At 46.6% G+C, this 24,638-nt stretch overlaps 1 pseudogene; it reads left to right on the plus strand.

Moving 5' to 3' along the window:
- The window catches only part of LOC133762083 (large ribosomal subunit protein eL29-like), a 37,546-nt pseudogene extending 15,094 nt beyond the window's left edge, over window positions 1-22,452 (plus strand).
- Window positions 22,453-24,638: the final 2,186 nt, after the last annotated feature.

Genomic DNA, 24,638 nt, shown 5'->3' on the forward strand with positions numbered 1-24,638 from the left:
ATACCATCACCCTGGGGGTGAACGCCACCATTTGAATTTAGGGGGGACACAAACATGGAGACCATAGCATGGCCACTCTCCTGTCCGTGAAAAAGGGACAGACAGGCTTCCCCTGTGGGTCTGCTTTCTCTGCAGGAGCCAGGGGACATAGTTAGGGACTCTGGAGGTTATCTGATAAAGCTCAGAGTTTGGGCAAAAAGCACTGCAACTGAGATTGGTCATCCACTGAACCACCTTATTTGATCACGTATGAGCCAGATGAGTTGTCCCATACTTCTGTATCCTTTCCCATCTCTCTCCCCAATCCTTACCTTAAAGTTAACTCCCAGAGAGAAATCAAGGTGAGATGAAAACAGTATCTCTGCAACACCCAGAGCTGTTGGTTCCAGGCCTTAAAGTTTTGCTGGGTCCTTCATGTTTTTCTTTAATTCTGAAAACTCATGTTCTTCCAAGAAATCCCTTTTTTAATAAAGCTTATTTTTCTTAATTTTATTCAAAAGAGAGAAATGAGAGATTGAGAATGAGAGATCTTCCATCCACTGGTTTACTCCCCAAATACCCACAACAGCGGCCATTGGAGGGTGAACCAACGACAAAAGGAAGACCTTTCTCTCTGTCTCTCTCTCTGTCCACTCTGCCTGTCAAAATAAATAAATAAATAACAAAAAACAAAAGCAACAACAACAACAAAAAAATACCCACAACAGCCAGGGTTGGGCCAAAGCAAAGCCAGAAGCCTAGAACTTCATCTGGGCCTCCCACATGGGTGGCAGGGACCCAAGTACTTGAGCAATCATCTGCTGCCTCCTAGAGTGCACATTAGCAGGAAGCAGGATCAGAAGAGGAGGCAGCACTCCATCCCAGGCACTCCAGCACGAGATGTGGGCATCCTAAGCAGTAGCTTAGCCATCTCTACCACAACATCCACCCAAGGTTCTTCTTGGAGTAAATTGGATTTCTGTTCACACAGTGCACACTATAATAATTGACAAACACATATGCAATGCATGGATTTCTACTGGCTTATCAGCACACTGGTAGATTACCTAAGGGATCTCAGTTCTCGTTTCCCACACAAGGTCCTCTGTTAAGTACTGATGCCAGGAATGCACAGCTGGGTGAGCTCATCACCAGAGTCAACAGACACGAGTGCCTGATGTAAGTCCCTGCCCTCATGAGCTTGTTATCCAAAGAGGCACTCAAGACTAATTATGACAACTGTCAGAAGAAAGGATCAAGAAACCTGCTATGGTGGCTCATGGTAGGGGTGATGATATCCCATTGTGAGGGTAGGGAAGGCTTTATGAATGAGGATGCGTTTCAGCTAGGTCCTGAGGGAGAGGTAGGACTCCATCCGATGAATATATCGAGAAAGGGCTTCCCAGCCAGAAGACCAAGAGAAGCAAAAGCAGAGAAGCAGCCAAACGTAGGGCAAGTTCTCAGAACAGCCACACCCGATCTGGATGAAGGGTCAAGGTGTGTGAATGTGAATGTGGGAAAAATACAGGGAGAGAAGTTGAGGCCACCTGGTGGAGTTGGGGAGGGCCCTATCTTGTGCCAGGCTAGAAGAGTGTTTTCTTAATTTCATAGACAGTGGGAAGAAATCACAAAATGTTTCTGAGGCAGGGAGTGACTGGATCTGAGCGATACTTTAAGAAGATTAATCCTGCAGCATTGTGTGGAATGATTTCAAAGGCAGCAAGAATAGGAGCAGAGAAACTAGTAAGAAAGCAGATGCAAGAATCTTAGGCAGGAGATAATGAAGGATTGAACTAGGACAGTAGAGATGGGAAGGAAGAAATTGATGGATGGGAGAGATATTGCAGAGGTAAAAAACTGACATGATGTGACAGCTCCAAGTATGAAATCCTTCACAAACAAGTGTATCATTCTTACTTGGTGTTACTTAGGGTAGTCAAGATTTGCGGACCATCTGTCATTGATGCTAATGAGTAAGTCGGATTTTATTCCCATTTAAAGCAGGCTGTCAGAAACCCCGAGACCCCATGCTCACAGTAAAGGAATAGCACAGAGCCAGGCATTACCAGGACCAGTCATCTACTTAGCGCAATACCCAGAGCAAGATCAGACTCCTGTCTCCCAGGACCCCCAAGAGTAAAACACTTCAGCAGGTACTTGAACCATCACTGTGCTCATGACGTGTCCCAGGATCACATAGGGCTATGCTATAGCCAGAGGCAAACCTGCTTCAGAGCTCCCCATAGGGAGCAGGTGTAGGATGCAGGGGAGGGATGACAGCAGCTGGAACTGCCCATTTTTCACCTGCATCCCTGGAACCCAGAGCAGGGCCTGGTATTTGGTGTTGGCACAGTAATTAAAAGAGTTGTAAGATGTTCGTATGTCCAAGCATTCTAAGGAGTGCACAGCAGCAGCTGCGCATCCTTTCCCACCAACACCACATTCCTGGTGTCTTTGAGACACCCCAGAAAAACTGAGTTCTCCAAGGATCCTGCTGCAGCCTGGGAAGAAACTGAGCCTGGCCCTAACTCCAGGACGGAGGAGAAGCAGGGCCAGGTGACAGGGATGGGACAGAAGGGCCTTGCTGAGATACAGCTGCAACCATGAGACACTCTTCTAAGGTGGAAGGCCATTGAGCTTGCTCTCTCAGAGGTCAGTGGAAGAACTGCACATATTAAATAATCATTTTTTAATTTAAGTTGGTAAAGCATATGGGAATATCAAGAGTGTGAACAACTCTCACAACCACAAAATATGCAAGGCGCCCACCAGTGACTGCTCATGTCTCAACACTTGTTTCCTTCCTTATCATCCCTCTATTGCTTCAAGCCACGATTTGATGAATCTCAGTGCCAGAAATAAAGCAAAACTTATTAAAATTATGCTGTCAAACTGTTGTAATTTTCCTTCATCGTGCTTTTAGCTGCTTAAAAACAATGCTCCCTCTCCAACCCTTGGGCCCTAAGCTTGGGAATGACACCTGCCTGAGGGCCTTCATTTCTTTCTTGCACAAACAGAAGTTTCTCATAAAATATCACAGTCTACAAAGGTCCACAAAGAAAGGTCTCCTTCTATTCCCTTTGACTAAACGTAGTAGGTGCCATTACCATATGTACCATATGTGAGGCATTTTGAGGTTTAAACATTACAGCAATCAGAATTCTGTCACACCATGCCCCAGGTGGAGCCCCTGGGAAATATGTGTGTGTGTGTGTGTGTGTGTGGTGTAGTCTTCAAAAAGTTCATGAAATGCATATTATGTAAAGACTATGCATAGATTTCAAATTTTTGCACCAAAATAAGCTTATCTTTTAATTCCATTCTCCATGAACTTTTTAAAGTATCCTTGTGTCCGTGTGTGTGTGTGTGTGTGTAGCAAAATGCCTTGATTGCCATTGGATTATGGTCATGTCAGTGAACTTGGCCCTGCAGAAGAACTCAGTGGAAGACGTACAGGGACTTGCCAAGTGATCCTATGCAATCCTAGATGGTGGAAGTTATGGGGGCCTCCCGGGGTACTCAGGGGATGGAGCACCATTATCAAGGGGTGATGGAGACCATGTGACCCCTGGTAAGCCCAGGACTTCAAGCTCAGGACTTAAATTAGACCTACCCCAAGGAGGGCCCAGCTTCAAGACAAGCTGGGGAGCACACATCTAGGGAACTATTCCAGGCAATGCTGGGAAAACAAAAAGATTTTCGGGCCTGGTGAGCAGCCAAACAAGCTGAGAGCAGAGCTTTCAGGAAGCTAAGACCAAGAATCAGCTCTCTATCACCAGATTCACTTCCTCCCTCCTGTATTCCTGTGTTGTTGGGTTTGAATCTGTTTTTCCAATGCATTTCCTAGTAAGATTCCTTTGGGGAAAAGCCAACTTTACTTCAGCTGGACTAAGGGCAGAAGGATGCAGACATCTGGACCAACATAACCAATAGAGATCAAGCACAGCCCCTCCCCAGGCACTTGGAGGTGGTAGTCATGGCAACATCTCAGGTGGAAACAGGGCAGCAGGTAGATGCAGGTGAGGTAGACAGAACAAAGAGCAAAATGTGGGAGCCAGAGGTTAGAGCCCCACTCCCAGTTTCTCTCCTCCCGGGATGTGCCTGCTCACCTCCTCTACTACCTTTAGTCTCTAGCCTGCAAAGAAAAATGTGGACCTCAGACTGGGGAAAAGAAGAGTATGTTTTTGAAGATTTACTTATTTATTTCAAAGGCAGAGTGACAGACAGCAGGGTGTGGGGTAGACAGAGACACACAGAGAGACATCTTCCATAATTGGTCTACTCCCCAAATGCCATAACAGCCAAAGCCCGGAGCCTGGAACTCCATTCCAGTCTCCCACATGGGATGCCAGCTTCGCATGTGCTAACAACCCACTATGCCACAACACTGACCCTGAGAGAAGGGTATTAAAAGTGTAGACTAGGCCGGCGCCGTGGCTCAATAGGCTAATCCTCCACTATGCGGCGCCAGCACACCGGGTTCTAGTCCTGGTCGGGGCACCGGATTCTGTTCCAGTTGCCCCTCTTCCAGGCCAGCTCTCTGCTGTGGCCAGGGAGTACAGTGGAGGATGGCCCAAGTGCTTGGGCCCTGCACCCCATGGGAGACCAGGAGAAGCACCTGGCTCCTGCCATCAGATCAGCGCGGTGCACCAGCTGCAGCGCACTGGCCGCGGCAGCCATTGGAGGGTGAACCAACGGCAAAGGAAGACCTTTCTCTCTCTCTCTCTCTCTCTCACTGTCCACTCTACCTGTCAAAAAAAAAAAAAAAAAGTGCAGACTAGGCCGGCGCCACGGCTCACTGGGCTAATCCTCCACCTGAGGCACCAGTACTCTGGGTTCTAGTCCCAGTTGCTTCTCTCCCAGTCCAGCTCTCTGCTGTGGCCCAGGAAGGCAGTGGAGGATGGCCCAAGTGCTTGGGCCCTGCACCCCATGGGAGACCAGGAGGAAGCACCTGGCTCCTGGCTTCAGATCAGCACAGCGTGCCGGCCATAGCAGCCATTTGAGGGGTGTACCAATGAAAGGAAGACCTTTCTCTGTCTCTCTCTCTCACTGTCTAACTCTGCCTGTCAAAAAAAAAATGCAGACTTTAGGGCCTGGCACTGTGGCATAGCAGGTAAAACTGCCACCTGCAGTGCCAGCATCCCATATGGGTGCTGGTTAGAGTCCTGGCGCTCCACCTCCAATCCAGCTCTCTGCTACAGCTTGGGAAAGCAGAAGAAGATGGCCCAAGTCCTTGGGCCCCTGCACCTGTGTGGGAGACCCGGAAGAAGTTCCTGGTTCCTAGCTTTGGATCGGCAGAGCTCCACTTGTTGTGACCATTTGGGGAGTGAACCAGCGGATGGAAATTCTCTTTCTCTCTCTGCCTCTCCTTCTCTCTGTGTGTAACTCTGAATTTCAAATAAACAAATAAATCTTTAAAAAAAAAAAAAAAGAGTGCAGACTTTATACTCAGACCAAATCAGGTTCTAGGACTCACTGCTACACTCGGCTGTGTGACCTTGGACACGACATAGACTCTCCCTAAGCCTGTATCTTCCGTATTAACAGGGAGGAAGAGTGATGCCCTTCTCATCAAAGGTTATTGCTGGAATTCACAGAGATGACAGCTGTAGAAGCTGAGTGGAGTTTCGCTGTTTGGCCAGCCCATCACTCTTCCTCTTCTGGGAAAGCCTCCTCCTTCCTTCAGAGAACTGCTCTTCCTCTCACTTCCACTGTGTCATCCACATGAGAGTCGCTACTTTTTTAAATACATATTTTATTTGAGAGGCAGAGAGAGAGAGAGAGAGAGAGAGAGAGAGAGGTAGAGAGAGAGAGAGAGAGAGAGAGAGAGAGAGAGAGAGAGATCTTCTAACTGCTGGTTTACTCTCCAAATGGTCACAACAGCCAGAGGTAGGCCAGGCTGAAGCCATGAGCCAGGATCTTCATCTGGGTCTCCCACATGGGTGCAGGGGCCCAAGCATTTGGGCCATCTCCTACTGCTTTCCCAGGCACGTTAGCAGGGAGCTGGATTGGAAGTAGAGCAGCCAGGGCTCAAACCCATGCCCATATGGGATGCCATAACTGCAGGTAGTGACTTAACCCACTGTGCCACAGTACTAGTCCCAGTGGGTTGCTAACTTTCTACACGACCTTGGCAACAATGACTGATCAAGAAGTAATCACCCATCCAAGTTAGGCCAAGCACAGTATATGTCCAACAACTACTGCCACTGGTCCAAGGGTGGCCATGTGTCCTCAGCATGTCACTGAAACCCTTCAAAAGGATCCAAGCATGCAGATGTTGAATCATTGCTCCAATCACCCAGCTGTGGTTTGGCTACCTGTTAATTTGAATTTGGGTTATGTCACATGCAACCAAAAGACCTTTAGACAGGGGCTGGCACTGTGGTGCAGCGGTTTAAAGCCCCGGCACCAGTATCCCATATGGGCACCAGTTCGAGTCCCAGCTGCTCCACTTCCCATCCAGCTCTCTGCTATGGCCTGGGAAAGCAGTAGGAGATGGCTTAAGTCCTTGAGCCTCTGTACCCTCAAGGGAGACCTGGAAGAGGCTCCTGACTCCTGGCTTTGCCTCAGCTCAGCTGTGGCTGTTGCCATCATTTGGAGAGTGAACCAGTGGATGGAAGACCTATCTCTCTCTCTCTCTCTCTCTCTCTCTCTTTCTCTCTCTCTTTCTCTGGCTCTGCCTCTCTGTAACTCTGTCTCTCAAATAAATAAAATAAATCTTTTTTAAAAAAAGATCTCTAGACAAGCCATAAGCAGGGGAAAGTGGGAGAACTTAAACATGAGGAACTGGCTGAGTTCAGATGGAGCAGTTTTAAACATATTTGAACATCCCATGGCACTCCTTCCATCAAGGGGTAGTATCTCTGTGCACTCCTCTTAAAGCTGGAGAGGCCCCTGTGACTGCCTGGATGGACACAATGCATTAGAAATGACACCATAGGATTTCTGAGCTTTGGGGGAGAAAGTCAGGGACCTTCTGCCGGTTTCTCTTGGGACACTCACTCTGAGAGCCTCAGTCTCCATATAAGACATTTGGAAACCTGCAGCTGACATATGGAGAAACCATGTGCATGGACTGCCCAAGGACCCCCTGCACCCCAGCTGCTGGGGTGTTCCCAGCCAAGGAAATCCTTAGACAAACAAAGCAGACCTGGGGGGGGGGGGACTCTGGCCTCAGCCTCCGAGGCCATGAGTGAGAACTGCCTCACTGAGTCCAGCCAATGCCTGGAATTATGAGCAAGACAGATGTGCTCATGTTCGCTGCTGGGTGCAATGGCTTGTTGTATAGCAACAGATCTCCAGAACAGCAAGTGGAGCCCTATACTCTGATGGCTGTTTGGTATGAATCAGTGAAGTTGTTTGCTAAACAATTACCTGCCACACCTGGGGACCCAGTCCACCGAGATTAGTGCTTTAGGGAGGTGGACAAGTTCAGAACAATTAAGTGTACCAGATTACCTGTAATCACAAGGAGTCGTTTTGGAACTGATGAGAAGGAATGGGCACCACCATAGTGTAGCAAGCAGTGGAACCCGACTTGGGAACATCTCAAAGTGCTGAGGAAGTAAGTGTGTCATTTTGCTAGGGGATAGTTGCATTAAGTTGGATGAGACGTTTCTAGAAATGCCCAGGAGAAATATGCAGGGTCTGGGTGACTGTCCTTTGTTAAAATCCATGCATCTGCATGCAGCACTGGGCAGCCCAGGGCCTGGACTGTAATGGATTTGTTCTTCTCTTTACCCAGCCCTCCTCTCTTCTGAAAATGACCCGTTCTCCCTCCTCCCTTGGGTTGTGCTTAGGAAAACTGTCCTCCACCAGAGGGCTGAGGCAGACATCATCTTATGCTTATCACGATTGGTCAAGAGGGAAAGCCTAGTTCAAGGAGGCCATGCAGGGTCTTCCCCAGCCTTGTCCAAACCTGAGCGGAGAAGCTACTAGTGGGCTTGAGGGGAGAGACCCTTGCATTCTAGACTAGAGTCGGTACAGGTGGAAGAGCAGACCGACGGTGGAAGCAGCTGTGGCCTCATAAAGAGTGAAGTCAACACACAGAGAAACAAATTGGTGGGAGCCCAGGAAAGCCTCTGCGGTGTTGGAGCCCCTGCCTTTGTCACCATTGATTTACATCAGCCAAAAACTCACAGCCAAGCTGTTAGATGCGATCATCTGCAATCCGAAGAATCATTTAGCATCATGCCAGGGACATAAAAAGCTCCCAATAAATGCTTTTCACATGGAACTGCTTTCTACCACTGTGCAAGAAGGAGGGCGTCAGCTGTGCCTGAGAGAAGGGTTCAAAGCCACACTCCCCTGGGGCTCAGTGGACTGCAAGGCCGCCCACCCCATCAGCCCAGTGCAAGCCCTTAAGATGGGAGAATGCCCTGACCCCACCACAGGCCCCCAAAACAGAATCTAGGATGGGATCTGTGCGCCTGCAGCCTGGATAGTGTTAAACTTCCGTGGGTGGACTTCTGATTAAATAAACACAGGTGTTTATCTCCACTTCCTCCTAAAATCCCATGAAATGACAGCAAAGGAATTAAGGAGCTAAAAATATACAAAAGCAGAAAGAATAGGAGACAAGCCAGCAGCAGATGAGAAACGTTAATAATATGCAACTGCATGGAAGCTTCAACAAAGGAGGCAGAATCTAGGCTCCTGCAGGGGAGGCAGCAAGAAGTGTTTGTGCTACTGGACCCTGGAAAGGCTCAGGAGTCAAGAGTACTCGATACCCTTGAAGGCAGAGGTGCAAGGCAGGGCTTACAATGGGAAGATCAGGGCAGTGTTGTGGGTTAAGCTGCAGCTTGCGACATCATGGGCATTTCATATCAGAGAGCCTGTTGGAGTCCTGGGTGTTCCACTTCCAATCCAGCTCCCTGCTAATGCACCTGGGAAAGCAGTAGAAAATGGTTCAAATCCTTGGGGCCCTGCCACCCACGTGAGAGACCCAGATGCAATCTCTGGATTCAGCTTGGCCAAGCCCTGGTTGTTGAAGCCATCTGGGAAATGAACCAGCAGATGGAAAAACCTCTCTCTCTATCACTCTGCCTTTCAGATAAATAGTAAAATAAATCTTCCAAAAGAAACAAATAAGAACAAGAGGATCCATCAAGAAAAAAATCTGTGGAAGAACCATTCCATGTTTCGATTAATGTTCCACCCACATGGCCAAGCCTCAACTCTTCCCCTGACAGACACGCCCAGTCTCTGGAGAGGATCAGCAAGCAGGGTGCTGGGTTTGGGGACTGAGGCAGAGATGAGAGCAAGATGAAATGCCTCTGAGAACAAGAGAATTAAAAGAAAGATTGCAGGCCAAGCGGAGAGAAAGCCCAGCCCTCCTCCGTTCTCACTCCCGGAGTGTTACACCCTGGAGACGCGAGTGGACAGAGGACTTCTCTTGGAGTCCAGTTAGAGACCTGTGGATGGACCCACCAGAAAGCTAACTCCTTTCCACTTAGTTCATAGTCCAACCATGCACACTGAGCTTCCCTTTAGCTTTCCAGGGCTCCCACTTAAACACAAATGACCCCCAGGGATCCTCAGCATGGGAGGGAAATCCTTCAGGAAGCCTGGAAGAAGAGAATACAATGCAGGTAGTAGAAGAAACTTCTTTAAAAATTGTAATTAATATCCTCACAGACATGAAAGATAGTCCATCAAAGAAACTAAAATAAAATACTATTTTAAGAACCAACTGAGAACAAGAAATATTACAGCGGAATAAAAGAAGGAGCAGAAGATAAAGCTGTGAAAAGCCCACAGAAATTAGAGTTTTTAAAATGGAAAATAAAAAAGAAAAGATGAATGGCCCTTCAAAGACTATTCCAAAAAATGAAAGCATTGGGAAGGAAATGGACACAAAATAGTGTAAGGAAGAATTTTAGAACTAAGGACATGCATTTTCTTTTTATGATGGTAGGAGGTAGAAACCTCAATATAAAAGCCCAAAACCACTGGGTAATTGTTCATTTTGTCTTCATAATACTCGCATTCAGAGGTGCTATGTGGGCATAATAGTAATTACGGGATTACTTGCTGAGGGCTTGCTCTATGTCAGGAACTTGCTGTGCTTTATAAACCTTATATCTCATTTAATCTTTATGACAAGCCTATGAAGTAGGTACTATTCTTTTTCCTACTTGCAGATGTAAAAGCCATGTCTCAAAGAAGTCCCCGAATTTGGAACCCTGTGATGCATCCCAAGACTACCTGTTCTCCTAACTGTGGAACTCTTCTGCCTCTTATTCACACAAACTGTGTGTGTGTGTGTGTCTCTCTCTTTCTCTCTCTCTCTTTCTCTCTCTCTCTCTCTCTCACACACACACACACACAAATACACACACTATCCATATGTTCCTTGTTTTTACTTCTTAGGCAGCTGCTACCAACTTCTGTTATTTGCTGTTGCTATTGCTGTTATTTTACAACTCTTTGTGTCCCTTCACATTCTCAATTTTTAACTAAATTGACTATGTTCTGCTTTTTGTTTGGGAACTCTGAACACAGAAATGTGGAAAATAGATCAGTCCTTGGGTTTGTCATGCCAGCTCATGTGACCTTTAACCTCCCAGTCATTCTTTTTGAAAGCCAAAATCCTCTGGAGAAGAAAAATCTTCTTTTTGTCCCTATTTGACTAGTCAGAGCCTGCTAAGGAAAGACTTTGCAGAAACAGGAAGAGTTCACCTCCCCTGTGAAAAGCAAAGGCCAACTGGGAGCCAGATCTGAGGGTAGAAATAAGACTACCTTTCACCAAGCAATGTTTCATTTGAAATCATGAAGAGAATATCAATGGTGGCTGTCTTTGGGCTTCCCTCTAAAGAAAGGCTATGTATTCAGCGGGGCTGGCCAAATCTCCCTGAACAAAGGCAACTACAGGAACTTTCAAGATATATCAGCTCTTACGTGAGTGCTATGGGAACATACATATACCTCAAAGGCTACACTATTTCTGAGCCACAAGAAGAAGCTTTCTTCAAGAATCTACATTTATGTTAATTTCCTGAGTTCTAGCTTTCTACCCAGGTATTCTTTCTTTTTTTAAGATTTATTTATTTATTTGAAAGTCAGAGTTACACATACACACACACAGAGAGAGAGAGAGAGAGAGAGAGAGAGAGAGAGAGAGAAACAGATCTTCTATCTGCTGGTTCACTCCCCAGATAACTACATCTGCTGTGGCTGGGCCAGGCCAAAGCCAGGAGCCAAGAGCTTTTTCTGGTTCTCCCATGTGGATGGCAGGGGCCCAAGGACTTGGGTCATCTTCAGCTGCTTTCCTAGCCCATTAGCAGGGAGCTGGATCAGAAGGTAGCAGCCAGTACATGATCATATGGGGCCGGCGCCATGGCTTAACAGGCTAATCCTCCGCCTTGCGGCGCCGGCACACTGGGTTCTAGTCCCGATTGGGGTGCCAGATTCTGTCCCGGTTGCCCCTCTTCCAGGCCAGCTCTCTGCTGTGGCCCGGGAAGGCAGTGGAGGATGGCCCAAGTCCTTGGGCCCTGCACCCGCATGGGAGACCAGGAGAAGCACCTGGCTCCTGGCTTCGGATCAGCGAGATGCGCCGGCCGCAGCGGCCATTGGAGGGTGAACCAACAGAAAAAGGAAGACCTTTCTCTCTGTCTCTCTCTCTCTCACTATCCACTCTGCCTGTCAAAAAAAAAAAAAAATGATCATATGGGATGCTGGCATAGCCGGCTGCAGCTTTACCCATTACACCATAACACCAGCCCCTACCAACAAGCCAGTTTCCCTCATATGTCTGAGTCTCCCCTTCTTTTCAGAGTGTATGCTCAACTTGAAGCAGAGACCAATCCTTCCAGACTTCCAAAGGGTGAAAGGGGCAGCAAAGAAACTAGGGTCGACTTTGGGCCAGTGTATCAGATGTGTATCACTGAAGCAGATAATGGGAAGATTAGAAAACAGAACATGACAACCAACAAAAGGAGAAAAGGAGACACAGTGATGGACCAGATTTCTTTTTTGTTTTCATTTTATTTGAAAGGGAGGTGAAGTGGGGGAGGAGCAAGAGAGAGCTAGAAGAGAGGGAGTGGGGGAGGAAAGGATGGGAGCAGAAAAGGGAGCTGGGGGGCTGGCGCTGTGGTGTAGCGGGTAAGGCTGCCATCTGCAGTGCTGGCATCCCATATGGGCGCCAGTTCAAGTCCTGGCTGCTCCACTTCTGATCCAACTCTCTGCTGTGGCCTAGGAAAGCAGTAGAAGATGGCCCAAGTCCTTGGGCCCCTGCACCCACCTGGGAGACCCAGAAGAAGCTCCTGTCTCCTGGCTTCGATCGGTGCAGCTCTAGCTGTTGTGGTCATCTGGGGAGTGAACCAGCAGATAGAAGACATATATCTATCTATCTATCTATCTATCTGCCTCTGCCTCTCTGTAACTCTGCCTTTCAAATAAGTAAATAAATAAATCTTTAAAAAAGAAAGAAAGAAAAGGGAGATGGGGAGGGGAGAGGGGAAAGGTTTCCCATCTACTGGTTCACTCCCTGAATGCCCACAACTGCCAGACCTGGAACAGGCCAAAGCTAGGAAACCAAACCTCCATCTGGGTCCCCCATGTGGGTGGCAGGGACCCAAGTACTTGGAACATCATCTGCTGCTTCCCAGGGAGTACATTAGCAGGCATCTAGGTCAGAAGCTAGGATTCAAATCAGGCGCTCCAATATGGATGCAGGCATCCCAGGCAGTGGCAACTTAACCACTGTGCCAAACCGCTGCCCTGGGCCAACTCTCAAGAGAGGGTTGTCCTGTGAAGTAGTTTAAAACGACTCCGTGTCAACATTTGAGCATTATTTTCTTTAGCCACACAGTTGTAATTATGCCTTTGACCACTGAAGGAATTATTGAAATCTTGGATTAAACAAATGGCAGGATTCAACAAGGTATAGAAATCATGAAACCATCTTCATATGGATAATGTACAAAGCATTCCACTTGAATATTTTTAAGTTAATTTGAAACAGTTGCTAAAGTAATAAAATATTTTGCAGCTTAACCATTTTTTCCCACAGCACTTGATAAGTCTGCCATTACTCTCCCCATTCTACAAATCAGGCAACTAAGGTCCAAGAAGGCCAAGAGAGGAGCCGGCACCATGGCACACTAGGCTAATCCTCCGTCTGCAGTGCCAGCATCCCATATGGGCGCCAGGTTCTAGTTCCGGTTGCTCCTCTTCTAGTCTAGCTCTCTTCTGTGGCCTGGAAAAGCAGTGAAAGATGGCCCAGGTGCTTGAGCCCCTGCACCTGCATGGGAGACCAGGAAGAAGCACCTGGCTCCTGGCTCCTGGCTTCAGATAAGCGTTGCTCCTGCCATTGTGGCCATTTGAGGAGTGAACCAACGGAGGCAAGACCTTTCTCCCTCTTTCTCTCTCTCTCTCTCTCTATAACTCTGCCTGTCAAATAAAAAAAAATCTTAAGAAGGCTAAGACATTGGTCATAGAATTAGTAAAACCAATGGCTAACTTAGAATAGTACCTTATAAGATGCAAAGCACTTTCAAATATATCACATCCCAAAATTGCATTGGGGCTGGTGCTGTGGCATAGCGGGTAAAGCCACCACCTGCAGCACCAGCATCCCATGTGGGCAGCGGTTCTAGTCTCGGCTGCTCCACTTCTGATCCAGCTCTCTGCTATGGCCTGGGATAGCAGTAGAAGATGGCCCAAGTCCTTGGGCCCCTGCACCCGTGTGGGAAGACTCGGAGGAGGCTCCTGGCTCCTGGCTTCAGATCAGTGCAGCTACAGCTGTTGAGGCCGATTAGGGACTGAACTAGCAGATGGAAGACCTCTCTCTCTCTCTCTCTCTCTCTCTTTCTCTCTCTCTCTCTCTCTCTCTCTGCCTTGCCTTCTCTCTCTGTGTAACTCTGACTTTCAAATAAATAAATGAATTTTTTTAAAAAATTGATAACTCATCTTTAAAAAAATGCATTGAATATGCCTAACCTATTGGACATCATAGCTTAGCCACACAGCACACTGTAGGTTTCAGCTTCATTTGTGATCTCTTGGCTGATTGGGAACTTCTGCCATTGCCACTGCCTAGCATCACAAGACAGGATGGTGCCACATATGGCTAGCCTGGAAAAAGACCCAAGTTCAAAGCTGAAAGTACAATTCTAGGGCCGGCACTGTGGCACAACATGTTAAGGCCCCAGTCTGCAGCACCGGCATCCCATATGGGCACTGGTTCAAGTCCCGGCTGCTCCACTTCCAATCTAGCTCTCTATGGCCTGGGAAAGCAGTGGAAGATGGCCCAGGTCCTTGGGTCATTGCTCCTGAATAGGAGACCGGGAAGAAGCTCCTGGTTCCTGGCTTCACATCAGCTCAGGTCTGGCCATTGCAGTCATTTGGGGAGTGAACCAGCGGATGGAAGACCTTTCTCTCTCTCTCTCTCTCTCTCTCTCTCTCTCTCTCTCTCTGGTTCTGTCTCTCTCTGTGACTCTGTCTTTCAAATAAATAAAATAAATCCTTAAAAAAAAGTTGAAAGTACAATTCCTGTGACCTGCACATCACCTTCTCCCTGCCGTAGTTAAAAAAGCATGAAGGCAAACATTGTAAGTTGGGAACCATATTTAGTCTCAAAGGTCAACTTACACTGATGCACAAATAGAAGATGCCTTAGAAACGCAACAAGTCTTAACACGTCCGCATTTAGCACAGTATTGAAAATTTAGGAGCCAGCGTTGAGGCATAATGAGTTAAACCAGGACCTGCAGTGCTAGCATCTTATACACATGCCAGTTCGAGTCCCAGTCATTCCACTTCCTAGCCAGCCCCCTGCTAATGTGCCTGGGAAAGCAGCAGAAGATGGCCCAAGTCCTTGGGCCCCTGTACCCATGCAGGAGACCCTGAAGATGCTTCTGGCTCCTGGCCCAGCCCTGGCCATTGTGGCCATTTGGGAAGTGAACCAGCAGATGAGAGATTCTCTCTCTCTCTCTCTCTTTGTAACTCTGCCTTTCAAATAAATAAAATAAATGTTTTAAAAATTATCTTATGTTTAAAATATATAGAGATAGTCAGACAGACAGACAAACATAGAAAATTTAAAGCCAACCAACTAAGGCAGTGGTTTCAGAAGATCTAAGTGTATCATGGTGTGACCACACTAAGCACCCCCACAGGTCAATGTACCAAATTAAAAATTGTAGTTAAGAGATTATTGAGCAATATGATACTCAAGTGATCATCTGCAAAATACCCAGTTCTCCTGGGTATGGTAAGCACACCCCTTAAAAGGATCTCCATCAGGATCCAATGTGGGAGGCAAGAAAGTATCTACTAACAAAGCCCAAAGGTTATTGGTCTTAAGTTCTCATTCTGGGACTTTATTTTTTTAATTCAAAGTTAACTTTATTTTGGCATTGATTTGGGTGTCTAGTATAATTTCGTTTTTCAAGCAAAATTTAAAGACTGTCATTTCCACACACTTGCACCCAATGAGAAACAGCTTTAGTGACAACTTTTTTATTAAAGCTCCTCATGAGCAAACAATAGTGCTTCATTCATCTGAATTGAAAGGCAAGGTTGTCAGAAAATCTGTAAGCTGTTTCCGCACAAATCCCCCAAGCGGTGAATAGTGCCTCTGTCCAATGCGTCTCTCAGATCTGGCTTCAGCACAACACTTGGCTCAGGAGGTTTCATAAAACCAATCTTCAGATGCCATAAATGCCCAGTGAATTTTCTGTTGACTCTGAAAATACCATACCCTGTATTTAATCTTTTCAGACACACTCATTAGTTTAGTTTCCACAGTCCTGAAATATCAGAAGGTTCTTATGTGCTCAGGGTATGCTTGGGAGAAATCAAAATGGCTTATTGCTTTTTAAATTGTGTGCGATATAATAAGTATCACTTTTTCTTTCTAACATTTTCACTTTACTAAACAAAGTAAAGGCAGGGATGAAGGGGAAAAAATGTAATAGATTACCAGGTCCAAAGTTCTGTTTTGGTTTATCTAATTCCTAAGGAACTATGAAGATAGTCTTCAAATTAATACTGAATGTCAATGTCAATGGATATGCTGGTCCCAAGAGAACTGCCAGGTTTCAAAAACAGAAACTAGCTCCCGTGGTACGTGCGGCTGGCATCGATCTGAGAAGCCAGTTTACTACGGAGGCTTCCCTCTGAAATGCAGTGTGAAAGGCTCATCCGGTCGTGGCTGACAAGATCTTAACCGGGAGAGAGAGAAGCTAGAGCAGGTGGCCATGGTGATTCTCAGATTATGCATTTGATTTTTTTGGTAATTAAATAAAAAGTCAGGAGCCTCTTGATTGCTCACATTTGTTTTGTTACAGCTGCTCCCAGGAGGAACCGTGTTTCCACCATCTGTAGATTGGCAGTAACTCCCAGCCTTTCCTTTATCTCACGGCATATGTCATCAGCAGTTTTCTGCTTCTCATGCACTTGGTGTGCTCCTCTAAATTCCTACTTAGAACTCACTTCTCTGTGCTTCCATGTGTTAAGGCCTATCTGTTTGTTTCAGTCTGTCACTGTGGTGTGTCTCCATCTACCTCACACCTACTACACACCTGCCACTCTAAGCGGGCTTCTCTGCCTATCAGCGTATTTCCTACCAGCACAGAGATGTAAAGGGACTGGGAGTAAGGACAGGCACAGCAGTGTCAGTGCAAAGGGCACGTGGACAATGAGTTAAACGCAGGTCTTCAAGGTCATCAAGTTCAAACTTCCACTCCAATAAGCAATTCCCTCTACACCATTCCAAGTAAATGGTTTCCTCAGCCTATGCTCGGCTTGTTTTTAAATGGAAAAAAAAAAAAAAAAGCAATTGGCTGTGAATATGGTCACAGTTATATATAACTATTCATTCTGTGGGTGAGTCTCTGCCGCAACATTCTACTTGGGAATAATTGTGTAAAAAGCCATGCTCAGATTGGATCAGAGAATTCCCACCAGCAGTGCCGGGTACCCAGGAGAGACCTGGCGTTGAGGTATAATCAGGAATTGAAGTCCTTGTGGCTGTTTCTGTGCTTTCCTAGGGCTGACAGTCTCAAAGCAGTCCCCAGAAGGGCTGAACAGCACTCCTTTCAAGCTGTACAAACAACATGGGAAACGTAACACAAATCCAGAAAGAGGAAGACTCCTGCACAATCCCACCAGCTAAGCTAATCATCTGTTTTCATTCTTCTTGCTAGTCCTTGGCCACATGTAAACATGATTTTTGGAGTTGTAATCAAGAATATGTGCAATTTGCTATTCCGCTTTGCACGCTTAACATTATATCATAAGCATTTTATGTTGTTACACAGTCTGCATAATTATAATTTTTAGTGACTGTATGATAGTCCATCAAACTGACACAATGTAATTTACTTAACTACTGACTCTTAAGTTGTTTCTGGTTTTTCTTTAGTATAAATTACTCCGTGATGATTACTTTCATTTTTATTGATTTTTTCCCCTTCCTTTGGATTATTTCCTTGGAGCCACTAGGCCTTTAGCCTCGTGGTTGAGATGCCAGTTAGGATGCCTGCATGTCAGATCAGAGTACCTGGGTTTGACTCCCAGCTCCAGCTGCTGACTCCAGTTTCCTGTGAGTGCGGACCCTGGGAGGCAGCAGTGACGGCAGCAGTAACTGGATTTCAGCCATGCATATGGGACACCCGGATTGAGTTCATGGCTCCCAACTTTGATCCTGGCCCTGGCCATTGTGGGCATTTGGAAAGTGAACTAGTAAATGAGACATCTCTCTCTCTCTCTCTCTGCCTCTCTCTCTCTTTCGGCCTTCAAATAAATGTTCTTAAAAATTTTTAATTGGTGGGGCCTGCGCCGTGGCTCACTTGGTTAATCCTCTGCCTGTGGCGCCGGCATCCCATATGGGCACCAGGTTCTAGTCCTGGTTGCCCCTCTTCCAGTCCAGCTCTCTGCTGTGGCCCAGGAGGGCAGTGGAGGATGGTCCAGGTGCTTGGGCTCCTACACCCGCATGGGAGACCAGGAAGAGGCACCTGGCTCTTGGTTTCAGATCGGCACAGCGCCGGCTGTGGCGGCCATCTGGGGAGTGAACCAATGGAAGGAAGACTTTTCTCTGTCTATAACTCTACCTGTCAAATTAAAAAAAAAGTTTTAATTGGTATCATCTTTAATAAGTAAGTGCAAATGGATTGTTTTAAATGTTGCAACATACAAAAGATCCAAGGCCTTAGTAGAACACGAAGTATGGTTATTCTTTCACATTTTATTCAGTTTTAGGTACCTAATAAATTTGTGTCCTAAAGAAATAAAATTGCTCTCATTGAACTTGTTTCAAAAACAAAAGTGAAAAGAGAATTTTTTTTAAAGGAATAAAAAAATTTGTGGCTGGTGCCACGGCTCACTAGGCTAATCCTCCGCCTGTGGCAACGACACCCTGGGTTCTAGTTCCGGTTGGGGCGCCAGAGTCTGTCCCAGTTGCTCCTCTTCCAGTCCAGCTCTCTGCTGTGGCCCAGGAAGGCAGTGGAGGATGGCCCAAGTGCTTGGGCCCCTGCACCCGCATGGGAGACCAGGAGGAAGCACCTGGCTCCTGATTGGTGCAGCGCGCTGGCCATAGCGGCCATTTGGGGGGTGAACCAATGGAAGGAAGACCTTTCTCTCTGTCTTTCTCTCTCACTGTCTAACTCTGCCTGTCAAAAAAAAAAATTGCAAGCTGTCTCCCCTAAAAAACTTTATAAAGTCTGCACATTTGCCTCTTCAAGCATGAATTTTTAGGTGGGAGATTGGTGGCACTGATTTGTTACCAGGCAGATCACTTTGGCCGAGACAGGGGAGAGCTATGGTCAGGGTCCCCTTAGGAGAGCCCAGCAGTAGTCCAAGCAGACAGGATGAGGCTCTCAGTATGTGTGGAAGAGGGCATGGGATGGGCAGAAGGAGGCAATGCAGGCGACATTTCTTAGTCTGGTCAGGGGTTGAAGTTCAATTGGTCCAATGTACAGATTGGAACAGTACACTTGTTTGCAGCTCTTCAAGGTTTTCAGAAGAATGATCATTTCCCAGGCTTATGTGTAGGAAGTCAGATTCACTTGAGTTACTCTTCAAATCTCTGGGCCTTGTTGGTTTAAGTTGACATCCACCTCCCCATCAGCCTCCAGTTACAATGCAATCCACTCTTAAATGAGTGGCATGGTACATTATCCACGACGTAGTACTGAGAAAGAGGTACTGGCAAGGGAATCAGTGAACCTGAGTCCTAGTCCTGGCTGCGTGGTCATGGTAAGTCCTACCTGTAAAATGGGGATAATAATGACTGTTCTGCCTGCTTTGCAAGCTGTGTTAAACCGATCATCCTTGTAAACTCTGATGTACCACATGTTAGAGGGTCAGGGAAGCAGAAAGCTGATCTCACCAGCAACTGTTGGTACATGGCAGGAAGGGCCCTCTCTTCATGGGATACAAGGCAGATAAATGATGATGAGTGAACTGGAAGAGTTGTCTTAGCTTGGGCCACATACTGGCATCTGAAACAACAGGTATTTCTTTCACAGGTCTGGAACCTGGAGAATCCGATATGAGGATGTCAGCAGGTTCAGTTCCCAGCGAGGGCTCTCTTCCTGGCCTACATGCAGCTGCCTTCTCGTTGTGTCCTCACATGGTGGAGGGCATCCTCTGGCCTCTTCTTCTTGAAAGGACAAGAATCCCATCACAGGAGGCCTCATTCTCATGACCTCGTCCACCCCTAATCACTTCCCAAAGGCCATCACAGAGCTTCAACATCAGAATGTTCAGGGGACACAAACCTTAGTCCCTAACAAGGGTTAATTTTGGAGGACAGAAACAGACCTCCATGGGAGGCAGAAGGGCTGTGAGCACTGGAGCAAGAGGATGTCTGAGGCTGGTGACCGAGTCTGCCTGCGGAAGCACTGTGTTCTTGAGCTGGGCAACCTGGACAGATTTGCAACTGGGCCACACCTCCTTGTCTGTAATGGAGACTCAGTTATCCGTTCATCTAGTGTTTCACTGTGCAGCCACTGTGTGCCTAGAATGTTCTAGATGCTGAGGAGGAAAGGCCAAACAGAACAGACCGAGTGCCTGCCCTTGTGATGCGTACATCCTTGTGGGATAACAGTGCCTCATGGGCTCCCTCTAACAGTGCACGGTGTCCTCTACATGGCTAGTGGCTGTGCATAATTAGTGCTCTAGAATTCTTTGCTGCTATTATCATCTGTTTCACCATTTTTCCGGGCTGGTCCTCCTAAGACACTATGGAAATGGAACAAATGAATAGAAATCAGGGCATTAACCCAGAGGTCCATTCACACATCACATCTGTTTGTATTTGCTCTGTGGATGGAACTTCCAGGGTCACCCCCACACTGCTCGTCTCACTGGGTAGCCAATATCACTGCTTTTTAACCATTCTCTGGGCTCCTTTCCCCAATGAGTCCAAAAGGGCATTGCTTATTTAGGAAACGGCATGTTCCAAGTTATTAATACATTCCAAATATTAAAATTTCAGTGGAAGCACTGGGAAAATCATGACTGGATCGTAATTTAGGGAGGCCAGGTGGCTAATGAATGCTTGGTGCCCAGGAATATCTTGATTCCTCTAACCCCTCTCTCCCAATTAACAAAAGCATTGATGATCTCAGGGCTCTTTCTGGCCAGCTGGGATAAATCAGCCCTCTGGCAGCTGCCCAAATGATGTATTTTAAGGGCACAGGCCATGTGCCTCTCTATCACAAAGCAATTGGGGTCACTATGCTTGCATATGGATTAACTTGCTGTGCAGGGATCCTACCCACTTATTGCACCCACTATGGGTTGACACTCAATAGCTATTCAACAATGATAAAGAGGAGGCTGGCCTAATGACCCTTCAGAATGTTCCCCATATTCATTTCTCTCTCTTCCTATTTTTATTACTTGCAGCAAAGAGAATTCAATTGGCTCTCCCTATCTATTTTCACAGCCCCTATTTTTCTTGGGAGAAATTTCCCACAATTAACAGAAAAAGGTATCTGGGTGAACAGAGTTGGAGTAGACCATAATGGTCTGTACAAATGGGAACTTATCAGTGTGACCCTCTCTCCTTAATGATTCCAAGGCAAGATACATCAACCCTAGACTCATATAGAATAAACTATTAATTGGATGTGCTGTTCTCTGGGGAAACCCAGGGTAAGTCCCAGTGAATGGGCTCAGTTGGTAACTGCTCTGTTGTGAACAGTGTCTAGAAGTTCCTGAGTGTTCTGTCTCCACTCCCCTGAGCAATCACCTAAGGCACAGAGGAGGTAACTGACTTAGTCCCTATTGAGCCATTCAATAAATATTTACCAGTGGCCTACCATGTTCAACACATTCTATTAAACACAGGTAGGGTCCAAAGATATCCAGGACAGAGCAAGACAGGAGCTTGCTATCTGGTAAAATGGATTGGAAATTCACAAAATAAATGTTATGTAAGCACAGTTATTTGCCAACTATTTTTGTGATCATGGTGGTCTGGGATCTCAGGGTCCAGATTTTCTGGGCTCACTCTTTTTTTAAAAAAGTTTATTTATTTTCTTTGAAAGTCATAATTACAGAGAGAGAGGGAGAAATAGAAAGAGAGATCTTCCACCTACTGGTTCTCTCCCCAAATGGCCACAACAGCCAGGGATGGGCCAGGCCAAAGCCAGGAGCCAGGAGCCAGGAGCTTCTTCAGGGTCTCCTACATGAATATAGGAGCCTAAGCACTTGAGCTATCCTCCACTACTTTCCTAAGCACATTAGCAGGCAGCTGAATTGGAACTGGAACATCCAGGACTCAAGCCAGTGCCCACATAGAATACTAGCACTGCAGGTGTTGGCTTAACCCCCTACAGCACAGCACCAGCACCAGCCCCAGCCTCATGGATTTTCTGGGTTCATTCTAACACTTCATTTTCTATGCCATGGTCTTCATCAATCATGAACATAGTCCAAAGATCACAGTGAAGAAGCCAAGCTACATTTCTCAGATGACCTCTTCTACCCAGAAGACAAAAATCCTCCATCAGATCCTGTGGTGATTGTTAGCCAGAAACAACGGCCACTGACCATGTGGTGACTCATGTCATAAGGTTACTGGCCATGTGTAACTGTACAATGGCAATGAACATGGAACACAAGCCTTTGCAGCTAGGTTTCCTGTCCTATGACCCAGCGTGTGTTGTCAGCGTCCCTTGTGCTTTTTTATTTTTAATGTATTAGTTTGCTATGCACCTGCCCAGTGAATAGCTATGAATAAAGCACTGTCTTGGCCACGCAGAAGCTTACCTGACAGTCTGGTGGGGAAATAAATAGGCAGAGGAGAGCGGGGAAGTGTCCAGAGCCTCCGTGCTTCAGAGGAGTCTGGGCTTTACCCGGATGACCCTGGGAGCCTCAGCAGGGTCTTGCACAGAGAAGCGAGGGGTGAGTGACACTTCAGGAAAGACGGTGGTGCTACAGTATGAACAGATGGACGAGGACGAGACAAAGGAAGGCAGGCCGGCTTGTGTTATCCCGAGCTTTACGGCCACTTAGAGCTCCAGCGGGAGGGATTGGAGTCCTCAAGAAGGGAGAGGTGAGCGAGAGCACACACGCCAAGGTGCAGCCAGCTGGAGGTGTGCAGGGCAGGGCAGGGCACGGCAGGGCAGGGCTCCAGTTGTTTACGCCCAGGTTTAGACAAGGTGCTCCGTACACGTTCTGAACACCAGGGCATTTGCATTAGCAGGAGACAGTTTAGGGACAAGTGACTAAAAATAACTTGAAAATTCATCTATCTAAAATGGTTCAAAATTGGCTAAGCTGAAGGGAAGAAATCTGCTTTGATGATCCAAAAGGTAGATAATAAATGAATTCCTGGGACAATATCCCTCCTTATCCTCAGGGGACACTTTCCAAGGCCCTCAGTGGATGCCTGAAACTGTGGATAGTACCAAACTCTTTCATCTTAATTAAGATGACTTTTCCATCTTAGCTCAGCACTTAGCTCGCATTAAAGCTATAATTGTGCAGTTTGAGGTGCAACAACAAAATTAGCATGAATTTCTTTGTCCTTCTTCACAATGTCACAAATTGATCTGTTCTTAACAGGAACCTTAGCAACCTCAACATCCAGTTTTTTCTCCTTTCTTTATTGTCAAGAACTTTTACATTTTCACTTAAAAGGACTTTTCAGCTTCTTGCTTCTAATTTTTTTTTAATATTTATTTACTTAAAAGGCAGAGTTACAGGGAGACAGAAGGAGAGACAGTGGAGAGAGAGAGAGGTCTTCCATCCAATGGTTCACTCCCCAATTTGCTGCAACGGCCGGAGCCAGGAGCCAGGAGCTTCCTTTGGGTCTCCCACGCAAGTACAGGGGCCCACGGACTTGGGCCACCTTCCACTGCTTTCCCAGGCCACAGCAGAAAGCTGGATCAGAAGTGGAGCAGTCAGGTCTCAAACAGGCGCCCATATAGGATGCCAGCACTTCAGGCCAGGGCATTAACCCACTGCGCCACAGTGCCGGCCCACTATTTGTTTTCATTTTATTTGAAAGGCACACAGAGAGATCTCCCATCCACTGGTTCACTCTCCAAAAGCCCACAACAGCCAAGGTTGGACTAGATCAAGGCCATGAGCCTGGAACTCAATCCAGGTCTCCCACGTGGATGGCAGGGAACCAAGAACTTGAGCCATTCCCTGCTGCCTCCTAGGGTGCACATTCACAGGAAGCCTAAATGAAGAGCAGAGCCAGGACTTGAACCCAGGTACTGTGAATGGGAGGTGGGCATCCCAAGTGGTGATTTAACTGCTGTGCCAAATGTCTGCTCCAACTTCACAGCTTGTATTTGGCACATCTAAATTGCTAGTGTCACTATTCTCGCACTTTGGTACCATTAATAAATAATTAAGAGTTACTTGAACACAAGTGCTACAAAATTCCAGTGGTCCATCTGATAACCCAGAAGCCTGCTAAGTGAATAATGGTGGGTAGAGTAAGCAGTATGGATAAACCAGACAAAGGGACCAGGCACATTCAGGGTGGGAGGGATTAGGACTACAGATTTCATCACGCTACTCAGAATAGTGCACAGTTTACAATGTTTGAATTGTTTATTTCTGGAATTTTCCGTTTACTATTTCTGGACTGAAGTTGACCTCAGGTAACTGAACCTGCAGAAAATGAAACCTCAGGTAAGGAGGACTACTGTACTTAGCTTTGGAATTCAACCATTTTCCTGAAGGGTAACTGCTATTGATACAATGTTTGTTTTTATTTTGCCAATGTTAAAAATAGTCCTTCAACAAACTCTAAACTGGCTGACAACAGGAAGTGGGAATGGAAAAGTAAATAGAATTCATGCACCAGTTCATGAGCAATGTAGGGACCCTGGGGTAACACACAGAAAGTTCATTGTCTCTGACAGCCATACATCAATGCCTTCTGAGTCTCTCTGGGTTGTGGATATCAGTATTGCCATCAGAAAATTCTAGACACTGCAACTGCTTGAGAAGAGTGATTGTGAGTTAGTGATGCCATATAATACCCTCAGAAGCTCTCCAGTATCTTAACCACTTGTCCCAGTGCTGCCCTCTTTTCCTCATGTAAATGCCAAAGTATAGAGAAAGCAGAAGTGATAGAAAACTGCATAAAAGTAGCTGCTATCATAGTCCCAAAGATTGGAGCTCTCCTCTGCACCCACCCTCACCTGCTCTGGAAGATGGAATCTGTGCATGGATTCCCT

Source organism: Lepus europaeus, chromosome 6 (genome assembly GCF_033115175.1).
Source record: "Lepus europaeus isolate LE1 chromosome 6, mLepTim1.pri, whole genome shotgun sequence".
Lineage (NCBI taxonomy): Eukaryota > Metazoa > Chordata > Mammalia > Lagomorpha > Leporidae > Lepus > Lepus europaeus.